Consider the following 21,205-nt stretch of genomic DNA (forward strand, 5'->3'; position numbering starts at 1 on the left):
AGGGAGAAAGAGAGGCAGTGAAACATCGCCCCATACCCGGGACCTGGCCTGCAACTCAGACATGTGCTCTGACTGGGAATCAAACTGGCAATGCTTTGGTTCACAGGCCCATGCTCAATCCACTGAGCTACACCAGCCGGGCTAAAATTGGTGTTTATAGAATATTTAATTTGTGACAGCCAAATACCTATTACTTAAAAACATGCATAAACAATAATCTATAAATATCATCTCCCAGCTACAAAACAGATCTCACTAAATTTAAAAGACTAGAAATCATGCAAAGTATGTTCACAGATTATAACAGAGTTAAACTAGAAATCAATAACAGATTAATATCTACAAAATCCCTAAGTATTGGGAAATTAAACAATATAATTGCAAATACCACATGGGCCAAATAAAGTCTCAAGGAAATTTAAAAATATTTTGAGCTGAATAAAAAACAGAAGTCCTTTCAAATATTGTGGAAGGCAGCTTATATAAGAAGAAAAGACTGGTCTCAAACCAGTAATGCAAATCTTCACTGTGAGAAACTAGAAAAGAGGAGATAAAAATGAAAGTAAATAATAAATAGAAAGGGAGCGATATGGCACATATATTTCTGAAAGCACCAAGAGCAACCATCTGAATGTTACTTGGTATAGAATATTAAGAGTGCATGAGGAGTAAATGGAGTGAAATAGGGATTATGAATAAAATATGTTGAACTTCTTCATTCTGGAGAACTTTCTGAGTTTTTCAAAACTGTTATCTTCCATTGACATTGATTGTAGAAACTCTCAATTTTATATAATTATATAACTATATATAGGTATATCTATATAGATATATAGATCTATATAGATATAGATATATATGTGTGTAGTAATATGTACATACATACACACACAGGCTTCAAATTTCCATATTTCTTCTCCTGCCCATCGGATGTCACCCATACATGGGAGTAGGCCCTGATGGAGCATGATGGAGAACCATCGACACACCAATAATTGTGTCTAACACTAACACAGCACTCAGTCTGTGCCCTCAGTCACAACACTCAGAACTGCTTTAACTGCTTCCTGTATGTGATGACATTTAACTATCCTAACAACTCTGAACGCTTATTGTTATCACCATTTTTCATGCAAAAAAGACCTGAGGCACAGAGGATTTAAGTGATTTTCCCAATATCCCAAAACTAGTAAGTAGCAGGGTAGGATTTCACTCCAGGCAGTTTTTATCATTATGTTATGAAACAAGAGTTACAATAGATTGACTTTTGATATATATCTTTTCATCTTGTTTCTTTCTCAATCAATGCCTTGAAAGCTAGACTTATCTAGGTTGTGCAAAAACACGCAGCGCTGGTCCGACGTCGAGCTCAGTGAACATTAGGGCAGCAACTGGCTGGCAGGCGGACTTCTCTTTTGGAACAGAATATGAACCTCTGACTCCTTTGAGAATCCGAATTACAGAGGTCGCCTGCCTTATGTGTGGTTTCACTTTCCACAGTTTCAATTACCCTGAGCCAAGCGCAGTCCAAAGATATTAAGTGACCATTCAGAAATAAATGATTCGTAACATTTCAGTTGCTCGCTGTTCTGGGTGCTGTCATGAAATCTCCTGATGTCAGGCGCCGCCCCTCCTGAATGTGAATCCAGCATCTCCAGGCTGTACACATGCCCACGCTTAGGTCACTGAGCACCCGCCTTGGTTGTCAGATGCAGTGTCTGAGTATCCCAGTGCCTGTGTTAGAGTAGCCCTTATTTTCCTTCATAAAGTCCCCAAAGCATAAGAGCGGTGATGCTAGCAGTTGTGATACGCCAAAAAGAAGTGATACAATGCTTTCTTGAAGTGAAAAGGTGAAAGTTCTTGAATTAATAAGGAAAGAAAAAATTTGTATGCCGACCTCGACATTGTAAAGAACGAAAAAGAAATTCCTGCTGGTTTTGCTGTTCACCCCAAACTTCAGAAGTTATGGCCACGGTGTGTGCTCAGTACCAAGTGGAGATGGAAAAGGCATCACATTTGTGGTGGAGGACATGAACGAAAACATGTTTCCACTGACCACAGCATCTTGTGCCAAAGAGCAATGATCCCATAATAAAACTCCGGCAAGGGGTTGGTGAAATGAATGACACCAAGACATTTACTGTACGTAAGGGATGGTTACACAGACTCAGGAGTAGGTGTGGACTGAAAAATATAAAATTACTTGGAGAGAGAGGCCACAATCGCATAATGTTTACAGTCATTTTATAATTTATCTATTTTAAGTTATCATTCTTAATCTTACTGTGCCTAGGTTATAAAGTAATCTTTGCCATAGGTATGTGTGTATGGAGAGAAACGTAGTGTGTAGAGAGCTCAGCACTGTCTGTGGTTCCATGTATCTGCCAGATACATCAGAGCAGATCCCTGCACAGAGAGGATTTCAGATTTTTAAAAGCAGATATGATTTGATTTACACATTTCTATGCTGTCCCATTTAAACTGTAATTTACATTTATAACTGTTAAATTCCCCAAAGCTTTTGTAAAATCTGGTTTATAAGACCCAATCAGTAATATTAAAAGTGACTTTAATTGCACAGGCTGTGATTTATAAAGACAGATGCTATTTGCAAAGTATTTTATTTTGTTGTCTTGGTTTCTCCATTTAAAGTGCATCTTTCATAGAAATTGGCTTTTCATTGCACAGCTAGGTTTTATGTTACAACAAATTGTTTTACCTATTAGTTACTCATTATTTAAAATTGACAATTATTCAGAAACTGTAGTATATTACACATAAAGTTGAAATGTGGATTTTTAGATGTGACAATAGAATATTTTAGGAATAGAGAATCATAGTAATACTCATAATGGAAAGAATATAATGAATAGTAATAAAATACATATGTAAATATATTTATGCATTTTGGAAATATTTTAGAAGGATCTTATTAATCAGTCTTCAAAGCTACTTGAAGTATGACTATATGTGGCATAAATCTGCAGTTTTCTGAACAGTTACTGTTTAGAACCATTAACAATTGGTGACTTTGCCTTAAGCTGTTAACTTTGAAAATGACCCTTTAAACTAGACATGACTGATATGGATGACCTTAATGCATTAGTACTGTCAGGGTGACATCTGTCAAAGTTACTATGATCAAAAGACAGCCAACTATTACAACTGCAAGAAGTTGTTTTTATAAGTTACATGTAAGAATGTTTTCCTCTGTGTAGGACTTTGTGGAATAAGGTCATTAAAGTATTGTTATAACAAAGTTAATAAAAACAAGTTGTTTGATATTTCAGATATTGATTTCAAATGAAGATACTAGTTAACTAATTGTGCTTTCTCATGTTCCTATTGAAATATTCATAAAATCTGTAAAAGATGTTTTCTAACTGCAGTGCCACTGAAAACTAGGAACAATATTTGGCAATTTTGCCAATCTCAGGAACAATTTAGTTATTTCTGCAATGAATACACAACACTCTGTAACTTAACAAGGGTGAAACACAGGCAAAGATTTACCTAAATAAGTGTTTAACTTAGAATTATGAAATAATATACAAAGCATGAATGGCCAAAAAGAAAGAGAATGAGTAAGTACATTATGACACATCTTTGTAACAGAATCTTAAGCACTCATTAAAAAGGTGATTTTGATGAAAAATTTGGGATGATATAAATAGAAGCCTAACATACATAATATAAACCTATTTGTTTACATTGTTAACAAATATATGGGCATGGAAAAAATCAATAGAACATACATGAAAATATTAGTGATTCTTAGTTAACTAGTGATTTTATGACCTTTATATCTTTAATACCTCTGCAAACAGCCTGTGCATAGTTTCATAATGCCTTGTATGTATGATAAACTGTAGGCTGCATGCATACTTTAATGTACATTTTGAATCCAGTGTTAAATTATCACTGTGTCTCTATCCATAGATTTAATAAAGAATATTTCCTGCACAAATACAAATGTTTATATCCACAGGGTATCATACCTTATCCTTCTCAGTACAGAATCCTACTGGTCTTTATTTTAGCACCTTTGTCAGGGTACTGCTGACATATAAATACTGAGGAAAACAGTGGAATAGTATCTTTATTTTTTTCATATAATAGATGAGAATATGAAGGTAAAAACAAATAACTGTGGCATAGTCTGACATAGAAACCAAGAGCCAAAATAAATTGCCACTCAATTTCAAAATAGGTATTTATAAAATTATTTTCCCCAATTATTTATATAATGAAGTGAAATGTGAGTAGCATATTTGTACATAGATTAATTAAGTTCAATAGAAAATTTATATTATTTTCCCAGAGTGCAGCAGACAAGGGTAATTTTTTTACCTGGCTGCTGTGGGAATATTATTTAAAGATTTATTCCCCACATTACAAAGCAAAAGGACAAGATTATTTGAAGGACTCTCTCTGTCTCTCCGTTGCAGTGTGATTGGGCAAAATGATGTCACATGGCTGTAAACAATCACAATGAGGAATGTTTACAAAATAAAGAAAAGAAAGCTGCCACAGCTTTTATAACTGAGGTGACTTACCTTCTCCTTTTTTTCTTTTTGAGAAACTAATAGGATTATTTATTCCATAGAGCAACATAATAGAAGTTTTCACACAAGAACAAATCTTGTGAAACATACTGTACTTTTTCACATATCATTCAAAAAACTGAAGGTGAAGACATGGCTTTTTTATTTTAAATCACTAGGGGTGCAAATGAAAAGAGAGCTACTGGGGCAGGGTGAGGCTGGCAATCAATGCATCTTAGAAGATATTGTTTTCATGTCATGTTTAAAATATATTTTATTGATTATGCTATTACAGTTGTCCCATTTCCCCCCATCTTTCCCCTCCACCCAGCACACCCCCTCCCACCCACATTCCCCCCTTTACTTCATCTCCCTGTGTCACAAGTTTTTTTAGCATCTACATTTCCCGTACTATTCTTGCCCTCCCCCTCTCTATTTTCTACCTACTGTGTATGCTACTTATTCTCTGTACCTTTTCCCCCTCTCTCCTCCTCCCACTCCCCTGTTGCTAACACTCCCTGTGATCTCTTTTTCTGTGGTTCTGTTCCTGTTCTAGTTGTTTGCTTAGTTTGCTTTTGTTTTAGGTGCGTTGTTAATAACTGACTTTGTTGTCTTTGTACCGTTCATGTTTTTTATCTTCTTTTTCTTAGATAAGTTCCTTTAACATTTCATAAAATAAGGGCTTGGTGATGATGAAGTCCTTGAACTTGACCTTATCCAAGAAGCACTTTATCTGCCCTTCCATTCTAAATGAAAGCTTTGCTAGATAGAGCAATCTTGGATGGAGGTCCTTTCTTGACTTGAAATACTTCTTTCCAGCCCCTTCTTTCTTGTAAGGTCTCTTTTGAGAAATCAGCTGATGGTCTGATGGGAATTCCTTTGTAGGAGTAAATGGAGTGAAATAGGGATTATGAATAAAACATGTTGAACTTCTTCATTCTGGAGAACACCTTTGTAGGTGACTGCTCCCTTAGCATGTCATTTTTTAAAATGTTGATTTCCATCATTGCTCTCCTTTGCAGACAGTGTCAGTGAGAGAGCTATGCTGTGTGACAAACAAGGGTATCAGGTGTTCAAGTTTATTGCAGAAATATCTTCAGTATTCAACAAAAGAGAGTGTGTGCTTTGTTTTACTTAAAAGACCTAGTTCATGATTACCCAGGTTTGAAACCTGATTGTCCTGGCCTCCTGCTATGTTAATTTTGTTGTGACAGAACGCCATTGAATGGGATTTTAAGAGCTTTAATACTATTTATACCTACAAAGGTTACTTAGCTCAAAGATGTATGTTATCAGAAATGTTGGGAACCACCATGCCTGATGGTTTCAGAAGTTGTAACCCCCATGGCTAAGGCTGAGTAAAGAGACCTTGGGACCATAAGCCACTTAGGAGACAAAGCTTATCTTCCTTATCCCCAAAGGTGCTGCCTTTGCTCCCTTTTACTTCACCCTGCTTGGCCCCAGGCAGATGACTGGTTAGCCAATGGCAGGTAAGATTCCTCAAGGGAGGGATGACCTAAGACAGTCATGGTCACAAAGGGGCCCTCAGGGAAGGACTTGGGGAATATATAAAAAGAGGGTGATGGACCCTCACCCCTGAATAGCCTGAATCCTCATTCTGTCTGCAAGAAGTCTCCTAATCTTTTGGCTGCCTTACTTCCCCTGCCTGATTTAAGGCTGAAACAATGCTTGAGGTGGGTGTAGCCATGTGCTGGAAAGGGTGGGGTCCCCAGGATGATCAGGCCTAAGAAAGGACGCATAAAATCTTGTGAAATCTGCTTTGTTAATACCCTCAATTTAAATGACAAGGGTCCAAGCATAGAATGAGTTTGTTTCCCCAAAATTTCATGGCCCTTTAGCTATCTCACTCAGACTCAGAATAAACCCTCATAGTTCTTTGAATGTTATCTATTGTTTGATCCCTATTGCTTGACAATGATCAATGAGCTTTACCTGTATTCCTGTGCAAATTGAACCCAATAAAAACCCATTGAGGAACAGACTCCTGGCCCTTGTACTTTGAAAGATCAGCCAACTTTCCTCCCCAAGCAGATCCCATCTTGGTAGACTTATTCTCATCTGTGGTGGCTGAGGCAGGGGGTGGGGGTGGGCTGTTGGCAGAGCACGCCACCCCCTGCTGACAGAAGTAAAATAGGAACACGGTGGATATCAATTTTACCTTTTCCTTCTCTTCTCCATCGCTCCTGTTCACAATTTTGGCGGCCAATCAACTGATGATTGGAACTAAATTACCTAGATCATCCAACAAAGTTTCCCTGGAAAGATTTTATAATAGAAAGAAAAGTACCCACTAAATCTTTACACTGTATTGAAATGATACTCACATATAGATGATAGCCCTAAGCAATCATCTCCCTAAAATTAATGGCCTAGCAAGCCTTTGGATCTGAGTTAATCATGTTTTTCAAGGGTCTAAGAAATCCCAGAAGTGTTTGAGATCTGATTGGCTAGTTAGTTTGTTTATAAAGTTGTTTATAAAGCTATAACAGCTATAACTTTTTGTATCGTGAACTTTGAAACATTAATTTTTGTAAATAAAAATATGATAGCAGAAAAAGATGGAAGTTTGATATTGAGAGAATAAAAAAATGAAAATAAAGTGGTTTCTGAAAAGTGTTATTCTTACTACATCTCTGAAAATTTGAATATTTTCCGCTACAGTGAAACAAGGTTTGCAGGTAAGAATTGTTGAGTCTGGTATCTCAAATCAAGAAGATATAATTATTAGAAAACCTACAGGAAAAGTACTATGTATTGAATTAAGAAAACATGTGGGAAATTTTTACTGTGTACCTCTCATGGATAGGTGTTTTATATCTGAATTTTTAGATCTGGACACTGAGGCTCCAGAAAGGTTTGTGTGTACATATTTATGTATCTCATAAGTGTACCTCATTTATGAAATTTATGTATCTCATAACGTATCTCAAGCCATACATTCAGGGGGTAGCAAAAAATACAGGATTACACTGCTATTCCCTCACTTATGTTTATCATTTTCTTACCACTAGGCTTATATTTTCCCAAGACTGATTAGTTTATTTGTGTCAAGAAAGAGGGGGCTGGAATGGACACTAAGCAGCAGCAAAAGTAAATTTTCTGTAATGTTGCAACCGGAACGACAATGGTGGTCTCAGTCAAAGGTAAAGGGAAATGAGGCCAAATCAAAGCCATTAAGGAATGTCAAAGTGAAAAGTTTTACCTACTTCTACAGTAAACAAAAGCAAAAAAAGAAGAAGAAGAAGAAGAAGAAGAAGAAGAAGAAGAAGAAATAAAAAGAAAACTGTGTAGATTGATTTTTTTCTTTTAATTTGTTAAAAGAAATTGGTGTTTTGGCCTGGCTGGTGTAGCTCAGTGGATTGAGGGCAGGCCTGCAAATCACACGATCGAGGTTCAATTCCCAGTCAGGGCACATGCCTGGGTTTCAGGCCAGTTCCCAGCAGGGGACTCACGAGAAGCAACCATACATTGATATTTCTCTCCTTCTCTCCTTCCCTTCCTCTCTAAAGACAAATAAATAAAATCTTTAAAAAAAAGAAATTGGTGTTTTGGTGTTTTCTCTTAATGACTAAATTTTCTAAAGGAAAAGGGTTTTCTATTCATTTCAATACAAAAGATTAAATATTTGAAAACCAATGACCTAGAGAGAAGACACACTTGTCTTGTGACCTTTGTAAATCAATCATTTCAATGAAAAGTGTGGATATCAAATATATGTGGGTATATGTGTATAGTTAGATCACAAAATAAAGAGCAAAACATACATTTTCAAATGTCTACATTGATTTCTGAAGCAAGTAATGGATTGGCTTTTCAGGTAATTTATTCTGTAGAAAACATTATGAATGATGATATCCTGTATATGCTGTCCAATGACTATCTAGTGAATATTTTTAAATTATTTGAATAACAATTTAATTTTTAATGTAAGGTTTTCATTTTAATTTAGTTTTAAACTCTTATTAAAAAATTGACATATTTTACATTAAATCACTTAATATGTTGTTGTGGAATAATTTAATCTTTTCTAGCATTGGGTTGGGAATCAACATAGAATTAATGTGTCCCTGGACTTCTGATACATAAAAGTCAAATTTGCCTAAAACACATATTCAGTTTAATGGTATCAAGAATCAGTAGAATATTTAAGAACAAACAATGCTAAGGTAGCAGGAGAATCACTCATATGATTGGAAGAGGAGTATAATACAAAGTGGGGCAAAAATAGGCTTATAGTTGTTCATCTGAAAATAATTTAATAATTAATAAGTAATAGTACAGGAATAAATTCTGTGTTTTGCATACTCACAGATATAAATATATTTTTCCCCACCTTGTATAAACAGAAAAAATAATATTTTTCAAAATATAAAATAGATAAAATAATGGAAGATTGAACAGATAAAGGATAGAAAATCATATAAATTGACAATAGTTAGATGTGCATTTTTAAATTCCAAATTTTTAAATACTAAATTATTATACCTAAATACATAATAATTTCCAAAATCAAAATTTTCTTTTTATACAGAATTCATATTTTGAAATCAAAGGATACTTTATGTTTGAAATTACATAATTAGTTCTAAATAATAGACACTAGAATTTTGTGGATTTGTGATAATATATATTTAAAATAACAATTACAAATTATTTACATAATAGTCAAAATGTTATCTTTTCCCTCCAAGTGACACAATGTTTATGAGTCTTTTACTCTTGCCAATCCATTAAATATTTATTAAAATTATAATAGAATAAATTAAAAATGTCTATTTAACTGCATTAATATTTATTTAACTGTTTAGAAAAGACTCCTGGTGTGTTTGTTTTGGGGGGGGGGGTCATTTTAACTGGCTTCTCTTCAGCGATCTAAATCGTTCGCCATTTTCTCTTTGAAAATTTCTCCTTCCTTTGTGATAAACTACCCATATGTGTTTTTTCTTTTTTTCAAGAGTTTATTTATTTTTAGAGAGGCGAAGGGAAACAAAAAGAGAGGGAGAAAAATATCAGCATGTGGTTGTCTCTCACGCGCCCCCTACTGGGAACCTGATTTGCAGCCCAGGCATGTGCCCTAACTGGGAATCAAATCTGAGACCCTTTGGTTCCAAACTCATGTTCAATCCACTGAACAACACCGGCGAGGGCTGCTTTTTTTTCTTTTATTTGTCAACTCCCCTAAGTACATTTCCATTCCTTTTCCCTTTTTCAAAAACATTTATATACAGATTTTTACTTAATTTTTATCCCATTCGACTTTCGTGAATTTTTTTCCCTTCATCCATTTTTTATCCATCATCCATCCATCTATTCATTGATCCAGAATTTATTCACAACCTACACTTGCTTATGTATTACAGAATGGAAATAAATTAGATGTACTTCCTTCCTCATTCTGGAGAAGTGGAAAAAGTCATATATGTATGAGTATATGAAGTGATTTGACCAAGAAGTTGATAGATAAGATTCAAAGATAAAATCCTGGTAATTATTGAAAAGAAATTATATGTGTTATCCAGGTGGCCAAAAAGGTATGGAGATTCTACTGTAATTAAGTGGGGAAGGAATGAAAGCTTAATATTTGGGAATGCTTAATATTTCAATATGACTGGAGTGAAAGGGAGACTGTCATAAAAAGAATAGGACAAAAAGATGAGCAGAATTCAGGAAAGAAATATAAGGTCTTACATATAGAATTCGAGAGTTAGGTGCTATTCTGTAGCAAATGGAAGCTTGATTGGCAAGTGGGGTGGCTGAGGAAAAGGGAATATTCTCGAATGATTCTTGGGGTTTTTTTTGTTTGCTTGTTCTGTTTATAAATCATTTTAGAAATATGATGGTCTTCAGAAAATTGAGAAGAAAGAGAGCTAGAAAAGGGAAGAGAGAAAACTTTCAGATAACAAGGTGGAATTTTTAAAATAAAGTATTTGGGACATATTTCAGGTAGTATAAGTTCTTAGAATGTATGTACCTACCTGCAAGTTTCTAGCACGTCAAAGCCCTGAGAGAAGTTCGATTCACCAAAATTTCATTTATGCAATGGAGTTAGTCTTGAGAGATAATTGCAAACATGCACAAAATATGTGTTAAAAACTTTGATGTATTTTAATGATTAATGAAGATATATTACAATATTTGTAGCCATTAAAAGTAGGTATTGGTAAGAGAAATGTCCAAAATATAGTAGATGAAAATAGCAAGACCACAGTTTGTATGGTATGTACTGCTTTATATATGTGTGTATTAATATAGACAAAACATGAAAAAGATTAGTATACATCTAATGTTGTAACCTTCAATCAATGGGATTATGGACAATTATGCTATTTAATTTATGTGTTTTGGAATTGGTTTAATACTATAATATGCATGTATTAGAATCACCTGTATATTTGCCACTTTTATAAGCCAAAAATAGTCTTATATTGGCATATTCAACCTAATATCATCATCATCATCATAATTTTAAAAGATAGATGCATTTCAATTTTTGAAGAGACAACCTGTATAGGAGAACCACTTCAATTTAGGACAGAATACTAATTCATATCAATACGTAAAGAAGATCACTGAATAAAAGTTTATGTAATTGAGAAAAAATCACAACTATAGAATGGAATCTAGTAAGTTTAGTATCATATAAAGCTCAGAAGGAGAAATGTAATACCTTTAGACTATCACAAAGTGCATATTTCCAGGACAGACTTTCTCCCCAGTTTTAGATTCAGGTACCCAGAAGCCCTATAGCTACCTCCTTGTGAATGTTTTGCATGTAGCTCAAACTCAGCATGTCAGAAAAATTTATTAGGTTTCCATTCTCCACCTAATCTTCAAAATTGCTTTCTTTTCTTAATTTTACAATTTCATCAATGGCATAGTATCTATTACTTTATCATGAGTAGAAATCCTATTATTATTATTAAACAATATTGTTTAATATTGTTTACCCAACAGAGATGTTGGGAACCACTCTGCCTGGTTTCAGGAGCTGTAACCACCCCCATGGATCAGGCTGAGTGAACGACCCTCAGACTGTGAGCCACTAAGGAGACAAAGCTTGTCTCCCTGGCAGGAGCGCTGCTTCTGCTTCATCCATCTCTGGTCCCCAACACTTGAATGGTTAGTCAGGGGCAGGTAAGACCCCTCAGAGGGGGAACAACCTAAGCCAGACATGATCACTTGGGAGGCCCCCAAGGAAGGACTCGGGGGGCTGCAGCAAAGAGGAGGTGGTGGACCCTCACCACCCAGCTATTCCAACATAGCCTGAGTCCCCGTTTCTGTCTGGGAGAAGTGCTTTCTGGCTCTAATCCATTTAAGCCTAAAAACCTATGACTGGGAGGGTGGTTCAGCCCTTTGCTGACTAGTGTGTTTTCCAAGGTGTTTGAGCATAAGAAAGAATTCACAAAGTCCTGTGAAGCCTGCTTTTCTAAGAGTACTTTAATTCACATGATAAAGGTCCAACCAGGAAATGAGTATGTCTCTCAAAGTTTTTGCAATCTCCTTACCTGACAGACACTGACTCAGATTAAGCCCTCAGATATCTTTGAAATGTTATCTATTGTTTGACCCTTGCCGCCCTGATATTACTTGATGAGCTTTACCTGTATTCCTGTGTATTACAAACCTAATAACAGCCATTGAGGAAGGGGTTCTTGGTCTTTCTCCTTTGAGAGATTGACCACCTCTCCTTCCTAAGCAGATATGTCTTGGCAGTTTTATTTTCATCCGTAGCAAATGGGGGGACTTGTGAGCAAAGTTTCCCCCACACTTCTCCAGTTACCAATGTACATAGCATTTTCAGATGAGCTTAAATTCTGTAGACCACTCCTTCCTTCTCTCTCTCCCATCTGCCTCATCCCCTGTCAATATTCTTCCAGTACTCTTGTTCAAGAGGTGATCATTTTTCACCTGGACAGCTGGAATAGCTTCTTCACTCTTCTCTTTGCTTTCAGCTCTTCCCTGTCAGTTCAATTTCCACAACACAGTGCTCTCTCTCTCTCCGTTTCTCTGTCTCATCAAAATTCTAAAGCAAAACTCTTGCCATGCCGAACCTCATTTTCTATTCCCACTCTCAAAACAATCGCTTTAGTCACCAAACAATTCTGCATTTTACTTATAATCTCTCTTTCTCCTTAAGACTTGCCACAGCGCAGTATTACCACCTCCAATGTGGAATCTCTACATAATGAAATCTGAGATAGAAAGAACTACATCTTAGCTGTCTCTTTCATGACCCTTTTCTTTGTTTGTTTGTTTCTTCAATTATAGTTTGCATTCAATATTAATTAGTATTAATTTCAGATATACAGGACAGTAGTTAGATAATCATATACTTCACAGAGGGGTTCCTCCAATGTTTCAAGTACCCATCTGGCCTCATACATAGTTATTACAATGATTGATGATTCTCTATGCTGTAATTTATACCTCTGTAACTACCTGTTTGTACTTCTAAATCCCTTCACCTTTTCCACCCAGACTCCAACCTCCCTCTCCTTTGTGATTCTTGACACAGGGCCTTGCATATAGTAATCATTTGTTGAAGAAACAAATAAGTAAATTATTAATCTATGACATGTGGACTTAAGAACTGATTTTTCTTATCCAAAACTATGAATGAGTAATTGAAGTACAAAAAATCATTGAGTTAAACAGATATAATACCACAAAAACTGTGGTATTAACTGAAAAAAAAATTTCTTTTCACCTAAAATATTTGATGTATATTGTATACAGTCACCTAAGTTTAATTTAAACATGTGTGCTGTGTTAATAACTGTTTAAGAAATCAAGATAATGTGTCTATTATAAAAATTTATTTAAAGAAAAATTAGGAAAAATAATTTCTTAAATAATGGCATCTCTTACAGAGTCTCAGAATAACATAAATAGCCCTGGCTGGTGTAGAACAATGAGGTTCTGACCCCCCCAAAATAGTCTCAGAAACAAAGCCTTGGGTCTGTTGACCACAGAGATAGAGTTTTGGTCAAACTAGAGATAGTCTCTAGGCCTTTGGTGTGTTTTAGCTCCAACCCCAGTAAAGCAGCAAGGCTGGGTGTGGCAATGCCGTGGCGGACATCAGGACCAGCTGATACTAATGATCCCTGATCCTGACCAATCAGGAAAAACCATACCCTGAAAGGACACGCCTGGCAAGCTGATGAATATTCTAGAATTTCAGGTAAAAACCCTTAAGATGGAAGTCTCTTTTTGTGTCTTTCTCTCTCTCCAGAGTGTGCCTGCACCTTTCCACCTCTCCTTCCATCAGGTGCATGCTTTCTGCCTGTCTTTTCCTAAGCTCCAAAAGCCCTTCTTTTGTCTCTGTACCTTGTTTCCTGACCCCACGCAGCCAGCCCGGCTAGCTCACTTCCTCAAAGGCTAATTGCTACTCCTTTGATTTTCTAAATAAATGTTTGTTGTATTTGAGTCTTGGATTTGAAATCTTTCTTAGACAAAACTCAAGTACTGACATTGTTGAACCAAGGTTCAGTTGCTGATAACATTCTGGTGCTATTTTGCCACCGATAGTTCAACATCTAAGAGAAAGCTGGAGAAAAATTTTCTACTTCAGCATAATATGTGTGGCTAAGTTGGTTGGGGGATTGCACTGTAGCTGAAGGGTTGCAGGTTCAATTCCTCACTAGGTCACATGTGTGGGTTGCAGCTTCAGACCTGATTCTGGGCACATGTGGTAAGAATCCCATTGATTCTTCTCTCTCAACAACATTTCTCTCTCTCTCTTCTCTTCTTTCTAAAAGCAATAAAACAATGCCCTTGATGAGAATAATTTTTAAAAGTACACGTTACTTCAAAGAAAGCATTTTTAGATATTTGAACTGATTAAAAATATTATTTATCAAAGCAAATAAACATCAAGACTTGAGGACAGGGGTGGATATGGAATATATGGATTTTTGAAATATAATTTTATATTTAATTTCCAAAGTTTAAATGTTTATTATATTATTCCTGGTGTATTATAATGGACTCCTGGATAGATACTTGATTCCATGTGTTGGATCTTGCCCATGAACCCTAAAACATTCATTAGTTATCTTTGTAACAATGCTTCTCTAGCACATAAATAAATATTAGAAACATAAATTCAGCAATTGAAACTTTTTCTGGTATAGTAGGGATTCAGTTTTTTAACATTTCTATAATATGTGAACTGTATCAGTTAGGGCAAGTATTTATTTAAGAATAACTGAGGCCCAAAATATCAATGACTAGAAGAGACTGAATTTTATTTACTGTTCATGTATAATTCTCAGGGCAAATAATTAGGTGATGGCAGAGTAACCTTGCTACATAAAGTCCTCAGAGACCTGAACTCTTTGCAGCTCTATGCCTTGCTATCCCTAAAACTGGGGTTCTTTCTCATAATCTAAAATGTAGCTCAAGTACTGGTACCCATGTTATAGGCAGGATGTGGAAAGAACATGCTATCATATAAAAGTTCTACTTCTGCCTTAGGCATAAGAACATACCTAATTAAAAGGGAACTTTGAAATTGTGTGTTTGTTCCATGTGTACATGCACCGCGTTATAAGTCAATGGCTCCTCATGAAAGAGGGACTAAGCGTAAATGTGGAAAGTACACACTCCTCCACACTCTGCTGTTTCCACTACATGCTATTTTCTCTTAAATATGTTTATTGATTTTAGGGAAAGAGAGAGAGAGAAAGAGAGAGAAAGAGATGTGAGAGAGAAACGTTGACTGGCCACTTGCCACAGTGCCCTGACCTGGGGAGTGAACAGGATACCCATGCGTGTGACAACCAGGAATTGAACTTGTACAGGGCAACACTTCAACCAACTGAGACTCATAGGTCAAGGCACTACTGTGTTCTTTTAACTCCATGTCTATACCTCTTAAGTTTTTTAGGCAGAGGGCATCAAAGATCAGGCCAAATATGCAAGCAGCACTTTCTGTAGTCCGTTAATAAAAAAAATTCCCTCCAAGTCCAAAGTTTCTTCCAAACGTCGATTTGCTTAGTAATAGATTAGACCAAGTGGTGTATAAAAACCGTTTTAGCCACATCTGGAGAAAATGGCACATACTTGCCATACCTAGGATTTCTCAAGAGTTCAGTATCTCTCCTCCACTTAAATCCTTTGGAAATTATGCCTGAGACTCCTATTCAGATGGATGGCGTTAGTTGAAATGTAACTAGAGTATAGCTCTTATTAACATGAAAATGAGGCCCTTGCATTCCAACTGAGATTTTAGATCACTGTGATCATTAGAGTAAAAACAGCAGCTTATTCCTCTTAATTGTGCCTAGACCTTTGAATAACTTTCTGAATGGTCTGGAATGCTCTGATTGGCACACTCTGTTTCTATCAACATGATGAACAACACATATATCCACATTATTTTAGATTAGCAAACTTTCTGAAAAATGCATTTATGTACTCAGTATATTATACAATCAAGTATATTATTATTAGCATACTATAGTAATGCACCCTAATTTTATGGATGTCCTTTTTAATTATTATTACTAAATATAGAATAGTCAGTCATTTTGTTCCTGCTGTATACAAAAATATTCTGCATTTTCTTATTTTGTTTTTACTGCATTAGTGAGATAGTAAAACTGATTGTTAGGAGTAAGGTAAAGTATTCGAACTACCTGGATTCCCACATATTACAAGGAACTTACAATAGATAAGTTACCAATATGTCTCTGTGTTGTACTTCCCTCACTGTAAAATACATACTGTAAAATGTAGCAATAGCTACATTTAAATACATACTGTAAAATGTAGCAATAGCTACATTTTAATGTTAAGAACATTAAATCAGTTCTTTTATCATGAACACTTGAAAAATCTTAACTATTACTATGCTTTTTTCCTAAAATTATCTTGCTCTATGTCAATGTAAGAAACGTACCAAACTGTAGAAAATTTTTATGAGTTTATTTGACAGATGACAATTGCCAAGAACTAAAATCTCAATGGATTGAGAAAATGCTCTGGAGAATGGTTGTTTTGCGGTTCATTTTTTACATTAGAATTAAAAGAGGAGACGTAAGGGGGTTACATGGGTTACATGAAGTTCATTACGGTAGATTAGGGAAGCAGGAGAAAGCAAAGCAGGCAAATCTCTGAGACTGGATAAAGAGCAGAGAGATAAATAGTTTTTTCACAGTGGTGGGTAGAGGATAGTTAACAATTAATATTTACTGCACACAGAATGCAGGGGACAAGATGACAAGGAGGTTTTCATGTTCTTGTGCTTTTGTGGGAGACTGTGCCCTGAGGGGTCTGGAAAAGGGGGGTTGCTTCCCAGATTCCAAAGGTGTGTAATCATAGAGACAAAAATATAGTAGAGAGGCTCAGGGAAGGAAAGGACTGACCATTGTCAGAGAAGATACTTACTTTTAGTTCAAAACTTTTAGTTCATTACTTTTAGTTTCAGACCATCCTATGTGGTTACTTTACTTCTCTGAGTCCATAAGGCTCACTATATAGGTGTCCCCTAAGCTTCTCAGGTTTAGTATGAGGCCCCTTTGTCATCTACACTTGCTAACTAACCGAATGTGTCACCATATTGAATAGCATCTTCATTATCTAATCTCATGTAATGCTTTGCCAAAGCTCTCTTAAGGTACTTATCAGAGTGTTTCATTTGCCAGGGATGCTCTGTATGTTTCTGTTATTTTGATAAAGTTGTGAGTTGTTAAAGAGCAGGTTTTATGTCTCCATGTATGATTTGTCTATATGAATCTGTAATGCTTTCCATTACAGATAGTAGTCATTTAGTATTTATTTGTTTAATTACATTTAACTATTTAGGAGAAAGAGATACGAGCATACCATCTAGAGTATTGTTTAGCTTTCCAAATTTTTTTTCTTGATTTTGCAGTTTGATTTGTAGTATAAAAACAATGTTTTCAGAATGGGGACATACTCCTTTTTGCTCTCCTTTACCTTCCTTGCCATACTAGCAGGTATTTGTTGATTGATGAACCTATGGAGATTTCATTGCATATTATTTAGTATGTTCTGCAGACGTTGGAGACTATTTGCCTGTTTGTGTTTAGCTCAAATATGCCTTCTCCCTGGAGCCTTCCCTCACCAGCCCCTAAATATTTTGTTGCTTTTTATTCTTGGATCTCATAGTACCTTTTAGTTATATTTAGATATATTTACATACTTATATTCACAAAATGTGTCCTTTGTGGGGACAGTTACTATATTTTCACATTTTTATTATTTAATGATCTATTATCCTACATGCTGTAAGTGAAAGATTTTTGAGACACTAAGTGTGTGTGCTCAATATTCTGTCTTTTCTTTTCAGCATTTATTGAATTATATAATGAGAATTCATTGTCAGCATAATGATCCCCAAACACTGCATGATTATTAAGGTAGTGAAATAGAATTAAACAGTTCATTGACTCACTATGGCAGTAAATAAACAAATATTTGAGAAAGATCCTTAGTGAGGCAGAGAGGCAGTGAAGTTTGTGTTTTGGGGAGCCCAACTTTTGCAACCAGATTGGCTCCATGCACATCCTGCCTCTGCCTGTTATTAGATAAACTACTGGATAGATCATTAGCTGCTCTGTGTCTCAGTTTTTTCACCTGCAGTGTGGAGGTCATTGTCCTCAACTTGTAGGGTTGTTGGGAGGATCAAATGGGTTAGTAAATGTAAAGCCCTCACAGTTACGTCTGACATGTAGTAAGCAGTATTTAAGTGTTTTTCCGTATCACACTAATAAGACATTCAATTAAACATGGTACCCCTTTCCTGAGCACTTCCATGAATAATTTAACCACACAGAGTTGTTCACCTGCGCTCTTTGCACGGCGTGTACGTATTGTTCGCATCAGAAAGAAAATTTTAATAGATACTGAAGTCACTAGAAAGGGAGGGTGAGGACAGTGAGTCCAAGAGGAGAACAGAAAATGTGGGCCGGCAGAGGGACTGGATCGGCAGGACAGAAACCGTCCCCGACGCAGCTACCCCATCCAGGAGCGAATCAAAGCCAGGTGGCGGCTGCTGTGGCGCTTGGACCGTGATAGCAGAACTCAGTTGCAGTTGAACAGTTCTCCCTCTTAAATAACATCATGCATTTTAATGGTTTCATACTGAAGTTTCAAGGCACATTTTATAAGATGAAACTGCCATCTTCTCAATTTCATTTGTCATTTGGACGCCAGAAGCCCAAAGCCTCCTTTCACATAATCCCCCTGAGAAAGCAGCCTTATTGAAAAATACTTGTTTTCATCTGTTCCCATGAATATATACATTGAAATTCAAGGAATAATTTCCTTTGCCTTCACATTAAAAAGTTCTACCCCTGTGATTTTAAAAACTGGGTTTTATATTAGTTTTGATACTTTACTTTTTCTAGATTCTGAATTTGAAAAAAAAGCCTTCATGCTACTTACTTTCTAGTTCTTCAGAATTTTTACTATATTTTGTAGCATTTTTCTTTTTTATTGCTTTCTTTCATTAGTAACATGTGATTGAACATAGGTTAAAGAAAAGCATTTTGTTTACTTATGATTTTTTTCCTGCATTAGATTTTCTTGTGACTTCCCTGTGGAACCAGGAATGCCAATTCTAATGTCAGTTTACTATTTGCCTTTACATATTTTCTTAGTATATTTCTGATACCCTCTTTACATTTTTTTCTTTTAAGATTGATATGTAAAATGACAATAGACAGAATCAAAATATTAGGTTGTTTTAGGGAACTAGTTTGTTTACATTGCAACTAACAAGGGAAATTTGAAGCATTTAGCTGCTTACCTTTCTAAAGAGAACTCAAAGAAACCCACACAACTTTTTTCATCATGTACGTTTTTTAAAGTAACTGTCATGATATTGTACTGCATAGTCGCTTGTATGCTATTGAATAGAAACTATGGATGATGTGCCTGCTTTTTTTATCCTCGTGTAAGAGCATTTTTTCATTGGTTTTAGACAGAAAGGAAGGGGAAAGAGAAAGAGGGACACAGACAGACAGAGACATCAATGGTCAATGTAAGAGAGAAACATTGATCAGTTGCCCTCTCATATGCTCCCCAATGAGGAATCGAACCTGTGGCCTTTTTGTCCAACTGAGCCACACTGACCAAGGCAAGTCCTACTTTTAACAGGTGATTATTTAGAGTCTCCATTAGTTAATATTATTTTTAGCATCCTAATTTTAGCAGTTGGATATTAGAGACTAAAAACAAGATGTCTCATGTACTAGAGGCTGTGATTGAGCAACAAAGATGAAGTTAATTTTTCTCCATTTTAAATTAACTGTTTCCCAATCGCAGGCTTTTTCAGTGCCCTTGACATATAAAGGGGACCCAGAAAACAGAGTTTATAAAAAATTTGTTTCTTCTTATATGTTTAAACTTCAGTCAGCTTCAAAGTATTCTGCGTTTGATACAATACACCTATCAAGACATTTTTCTACTGCCCAAATTAGTTTTTTAACTTGTTGATTTTGATGCCTTTTAGTCCTTCTGCCATTTTTTGTTTCACCTCTTCCACATCAGCAAAATATTTTCCTTTGAGGACATTTTTTTCAATCAGGGAAACAAAAGAAAAGTGTCTCTCAGGGCAAGAACAGATGAATAGTGAGGGTGGGGCACAGAGGACATGCCATTTTTATTAAAAAACTGCTAAACAGTCAGTGTGATGTGGGTAGGTATTCTCATAAATCACCCATCATGAAATATGCAAGCACTTTGAAAAAGTTCTCCAAAAAAATTAACTGAAGCTGAATGCAGCCTCTCCCAACAATGCCAGCTAATACTCTAATTCAAATGGGTTCCTGGAACACTCATCTAGTTGGAGAAGCTTCTACCACAAGGGGACCATCTGCCAGAAACACTTCTGTTTTTTGGGGGGGTCCCCCCTCATAAAAATTTTAGGAGACATTTGTCTTCTTTTGCTTCTTGGTCTCCCATTCCTCAGGAACTGATTCTCTATCCCTGTGACAATTTATTGTCACTTAGACTTGCTTGTTCTAAGTCGCCCATGACCATAATGAACAGCACAGGTTTTATTATCTTTCTCTTTCTTTAAGCCTTCTAGTATAAAGTAGCCACACCATCCTACTCTCTTGAACGTGCCACGCCTTACATATGTTTGTTGCCAAATTTCCACCTGTGACTAGTAAGAGATTTTGTTACTCTTCAGCAGACTTTGGTCCATAAACAATATAAGAATCCTCTTTTCTCTAAGCATCTGCTCCTATAATCTACTCCCATATACCAATTTCTTCCCCAGGGCTTTTGTTATAAGCAACAGCATTAACTCTGGAGAAGTTAAGAAGTAATTGTTTTCCTGAATGAATAATGATGTGCTCAAGCATACATGAGAAAGCTGGAGAATCAGTCTCAGAAAATAATCAGAAACTAAAAGGCTAGGAATAAGGAAATACAGCCAAGTTCATGCTAATGATACCACCCTTGCTTGGCATCTCTGTGACTCTCAATACTGCTCTGCTAAAGCCCTTAACTGTATCTGAAGGATTTCGTTGGTTCAGTATCACGAGATGACACTGTAGGCGATCAGGGAAACGTGATCTCTGAATCTTTCAGCTTCTGCAGAGGCTGATAGGCCTCTCTCATCAGTCGAGTCAGGAAAATACGGCCCAAATGAAATGGCACTA

Source organism: Sturnira hondurensis, unplaced genomic scaffold, assembly GCF_014824575.4.
Source record: "Sturnira hondurensis isolate 20B ecotype Veracruz unplaced genomic scaffold, ASM1482457v3 Scaffold0021354, whole genome shotgun sequence".
NCBI lineage: Eukaryota > Metazoa > Chordata > Mammalia > Chiroptera > Phyllostomidae > Sturnira > Sturnira hondurensis.